The sequence below is a fragment of the Chiloscyllium plagiosum genome, chromosome 16, assembly GCF_004010195.1.
Source record: "Chiloscyllium plagiosum isolate BGI_BamShark_2017 chromosome 16, ASM401019v2, whole genome shotgun sequence".
Classification (NCBI taxonomy): domain Eukaryota; kingdom Metazoa; phylum Chordata; class Chondrichthyes; order Orectolobiformes; family Hemiscylliidae; genus Chiloscyllium; species Chiloscyllium plagiosum.
Window position 1 is genome coordinate 64,800,540 of NC_057725.1, and position 5,602 is coordinate 64,806,141.

Here is a 5,602-nt window from a genome sequence, read left to right on the forward strand (position 1 = left end):
ACCAATCCTCGGGGCCGTTATATTAGGATCAGCCCGTATAGCTTCTGCTAGTAGTTCAATTATTAGCGTAAATAATAATGGCGAGAGAGGACATCCCTGACGGCAGCCCCTACCCACACTGAAGCTATCCGAACCTAATCCATTGGTAACCACAACTGCTTTGGGATCATTATACAGTGTTGAGACCCATTTGGTAAACACCTTTCCAATGCCAAACCTTTCCAATGTGTAAAACAAATATGACCATTCAACTCTATCAAATGCCTTTTCCGCGTCTAATGAGACTACTACTCCTGGTAGCTTTCCCTGATGGCAGGCTTGAATCATATTGAAAACCCTTCCAATATTATTGGATGATCTATGGCCCTTAATAAACCCCGTCTGATCCTCCTTTATGATATGTGACAATACCCTTTCTAGTCTCAGTGCTAACGTTTTAGAAAGGATTTTAAAATCTACATTTAGCAAGGATATTGGTCTGTATGATGCACAATCTTCTGGATCCTTTCCTTTTTTAAGGATAAGAGAGATATTTGCCTCTTTCAGCGAAGGCGGGAGGCAGCCCTGACTGTATGAGTAGTTATACATGTCCATAAATGGACCAGCCAATATTCCTGTAAATGCTTTATAGAATTCAGCTTGAAAACCATCTGTCGCCAAATTCATATAACCTTTGTTTTGCAAATAATATTTCCCTCTTAGCCATTTTGGTAAGCGTGGTGTTTAGAGCTGTCCTAAGGGCCGTAATCCTTTGCAATTTGATAATAGAAGGTCTATCAGCGTATGCTGTTTCAGCTGCTTTTAAGCGAGCTTCAAGCAGACGCTGTTGTTCTCCCTTTAATTTTTTCTGGTTCGCTGAGTAGGAGATGATCAAACCTCGCACGTAAGGTTTGATGGTCTCCCACATCATTGATGGGTTGCTAGCCGTACCTAAATTAATTTCTAAAAAAGTTTTAAATTCTTGAGAGAAGTACTTTACAAATTTACTATCTTTCATCAGGAAGGGGTCCATACGCCAGTGCCGGGGGGATGTCTCATTGTTCCTCGCCTTGATTTCCATACATACAGCAGCGTGATCGGAAATTGCTATACTACCTATTTTACAGGATGATATGGAATTTTAAAAAATCGAGGGGGCAAAAAACATATCAATTCTGGTATGACATTTATGTGGATTGGAGTAAAAAGAAAAATCTCTGCCTTGTGGATGGAGACATCTCCATACATCTACTAATCCTAATTCTTTGTTCAGATCCCCCAGTTGTCTCGATCTGGGAGATACTCCTGTAGTACTCTTGGGAATCCTATCTATTTCCGGATCCATAATACAATTAAAGTCTCCCCCTATAATTGTATGAAGGGCACCAAGAGCCATCAATTTTGAGAAGGCTTCCGTTATAAATTTAAAGGGGTGTGCCGTGGGGCAATACAAATTTAAAATCCCATATTCCTCTCCATTTATAAGGGCTTTAATCAGAATATATCATCCAGATTCATCTTTTATCTGATTTAGGATTTTGAAAGGGAAATTCTTCCGAATAAGAATAACAACTCCCCTGCTTTTTGAGCTAAAAGAAGAAAAAAAGGCCTGATCAAATCCACCCTGTCATAATTTCAAGTGTTCTTTATCCAACGCCTTCTCCAACGAATGTAGGAGAGCTATGTCAACTCTTTCTTTCTTGAGACTTGATAATATTTTCTTCCTTTTGACTGGCGAATTACTCCCCTTGACATTCCAGGTGCACTACTTAACCGACTGATCAACCATAATTGTCCAGGCAAATCCGAGATCCCTCGGAAAGGAAACCCTATCCAGAACATCCCGAGCATAGAGCATATAAAATTCACAAAAATAAAGGCTCTCTAATACACTCACAACAGTATAATAAAAAACTATTTCTGAATAATAAAAAAAAGTATTTAAATGGAGATATTCCCCCTTGTTCCCAGGGGGTATCACTTCCTTTCCAAAGGTCCATCGTATCCTCTCCCAACCGTGCCCCACCCTTGACCCAGGCGCTCCTCAATAGGATGAGGAGAATTCAAATATACGACAGAATTAACAGTGAGCACCCTACCCCCACTCACACCAACACCTGGATATATTTGGTAATGTTAATGCCACGTATAAACATATATAACTATAAAATTACAACCTCAACAAGTAATAATTAAATATAATAATACAAAATAACAAGGGAAAACAACCCTGCTCCTAGACACAGAGGTAAAATAGAATAAGGTAACCACCTCCCCCCACCAACATTGACTGGACCCCCTGGCTTTTATATATATAAATATATATATATATATAATAATAAAAAGCACAAAAACCAAGGGGGGGGAGAAAATTGTTAAGTAGAGAACAAATAAATAAATCCCTCTCCCCACCCCCCAAGATAATATTAAACAGTAAGGTAAAAAAAAAGGAAAGGAGGGGGTGTAAACCGGAGTGGGGGGAAGGCGAACCAACATCCATTATCTCTTACAATTTATCTAAGAGAGTCCAAAAACCCCTTAGTCTTTTCCAGCGATCCAAAGTTATACACGGATCCTTCATGGTTAAAGCGTAGCGTCGCTGGGTTGCGTACGGAGTACTGAATATTTAAGTCCCTTAAACACTTCTTCGCCTCATCGAATGCCTTCCTCTTTCGGACCAGAGCTGGGGAAAAGTCCTGGAATAACATGATCTTGGATCCTTTATAGATCATGGCTTGGGAATCTTTTCCAAGATTTCTAGAGGCTTCTAGGAGTATCTGCCCCTCCTTATAGCTCTGCAGCCGGAACAGGACCGGGCAGGGACGCTGGTTCGAGCCGGCCCACATATTGCAACCCGGTAGGCCCATTCTACCCTTACATGGCCTGATCTAGCCTCCAGATTTAACAGTTGTGGAAGCCACCCTTCGAGGTCGTCAATGTGGTTCTCTAAGGTCCGGACATGCTGTTCGAGAGTCCGGACCCAATCCACGGCCGATTGTGCTGTAGTTTCGGAGGTCGCGGCCTTTAGCTCCGCCCCTCCGACTCGACACTCGATTTCCTTAATGTCTCGGTCGTGTTTTTGCAGCGCGGCCGAGAGTGAGTCCCATCGGCTTCGGGACTCTTCAATAAAAGCATCGATCTTCGCATCCAGTTTGGAGATGATTTCCACGAGGCTCGCCACTGTAGGTAAGTCCCCCGGGGCGGCTGTGCTGCAGCTGGAGACCCTAAACATCAGGTCATAGACAGAGAACACAGGGTGCTAACACCTTCAACACATTCTGGATTAGTGGTGCTGGAAGAGCACAGCAATTCAGGCAGCATCCGAGGACAGGCAAAATCGACGTTTCGGGCAAAAGCCCTTCATCAGGAATAAAGGCAGAGAGCCTGAAGCATGGAGAGATAAGCTAGAGGAGGGTGGGGGTGGGGAGAGAGTAGCATAGAGTCTGAGGAAATGACCTGGGAGTTGCAATGAGAGAGAGACTCCCTGAGATTCTTGTAGAGAGAAGAGGAAAACTTCTTCAAGGCAGGCATCCTTGCAAGAGGATTCGCAGTAGGGTTAAAATCAACGAGGTAAAAACAATGACTGCAGATGCTGGAAACCAGATTCTGGATCAGTGGTGCTGGAAGAGCACAGCAATTCAGGCAGCATCCGAGGACAGGCAAAATCGACGTTTCGGGCAAAAGCCCTCCATCAGGAATAAAGGCAGAGAGCCTGAAACATGGAGAGATAAGCTAGAGGAGGGGGGGGGGGGGGAGAGAGTAGCATAGAGTACAATAGGTCAGTGGGGAAGGAGATGAAGGTGATAGGTCAGGGAAGAGAGGGTGGAGTGGATAGGTGGAAAACGAGCTGGGCAGGTCGGACAAGTCCGGACAGGTCAAGGGGACAGTGCGGAGCTGCAAGTTTGAAACTAGGATGAGGTGGGGGAAGGGGAAATGAGGAAACTGTTAAAATCCACATTGATGCCCTGGGGTTGAAGTGTTCCGAGGCGGAAGATGAGGCGTTCTTCCCCCAGGCGTCTGGTGGTGAGGAAGCGGCGGTGGAGGAGGCCCAGCACCTCCATATCCTCGGCAGAGTGGGAGGGGGAGCAGGACAACAATACTCCTGTTTCCTTCGACAGTCCAAAGATTTAGAAGTTATGTGGATTGGCCAGGCTAAATTGCCGGTAATGTCCAGGGATATACATGGAGAGGGTAGGGGGTGGGTCAGGGTGGGATGCCCTTCAGAGGGTTGGTGCGGACTTGATGGGCCAAATGGCCTGCTCCTACACTGTGGGGATTCAATGAATTTTATACTCCAACATGCTTGAAATAAGGACCAACGTTCCATTAACCTTCCTGATTATCTGCTGCACCTGTCTGTCAGCTTTTTGTGTATCATGTTCAAGTATCCCTAAGTCTGTTTGTGTTGCGGCTTTCTGCAGTTTTTCTGTTTATATATTCTGTTGTTTAGTCCTCCATTTCAAAATGAACTTAATATTTCCCCATACTGTGCTCCATTTGCCAACTTTTTGCCCACTTACGCAACCTATCAATCTCTCTCTTTCTAAACTTTATTTCTCTCATAATCTGCCATTCTGCCTATTTTTCTGTCAATAGATTTGGCAACAGTACGTTCACTTACTTTCTCATTTATTGTAAACAGTTGAGGTCACAACACTGATTCTTGCAGAACCCCACTGGTCATGGATTGTCAACCTGAAAAAGAAATCATTATCCCCACTTGCTGTTTACCTGCCAATTGGCCAATTCTCCAACCAAGCTTTTAACCTTTTGTGAGGTACCTTGTCAGACACCTTCTGGCAGTCTTAATACAGCACTGTTACTTTTTTATAATGTTTATTTTATGTTTCATTTCTAATGTTTTTCTTTGAGATTTATTGATTTATATCTTTATGCCAATCTGCTTAGTATTAAATCTTTTGCATGTTTGTAAACAACTTAGAGTCATAGAGTCATAGAGATGTACAGTACGGAAACAGACCCTGAGGTCCAACACCTCCATGCCAATCAGATATCTCAACCCAATCTAGTCCCACCTGCCAGAACTCAGCCAATATCCCTCCAAACTCTTCCTATTCATATACCTATCCAAATGGCTTTTAAATGTTGCAATTGTACTAGCCTCCACCACTTCCTCTGGCAGCTTATTCCATACACGTACCACCATCTGCGTGAAAACGTTGCCCCTTAGGTCTCTTTTATATCTTTCCCCTCTCACCCTAAACCTATGCCCTCTAGTTCTGGACTCCCCGACCCCAGGGAAAAGACTTTGTCTATTTATCCTTTCCATGCCCACCATAATTTTGTAAACCTCTATAAGGTCACCGCTCAGCCTCCGATGCTCCAAGGAAAACAGCCCTAACCTGTTCAGCCTCTCCCTACAGCACAAATCCTCCAACTCTGGCAATATCCTCCTTGTAAATCTTTTCTGAATCCTTTCAAGTTTCACAACATCCTTCTGATAGGAAGGAGACCCAAATTACACACAATATTTCACAAGTGACCAAACCAACATCCTTACAAAGGCAACATGACCTCCCATTTACTGTACTCAATACTCTGACCAATAAAGGAAAGCTTGCCAAACGTCTTCTTCACTATCTTATCTACCTGCGACTCCACT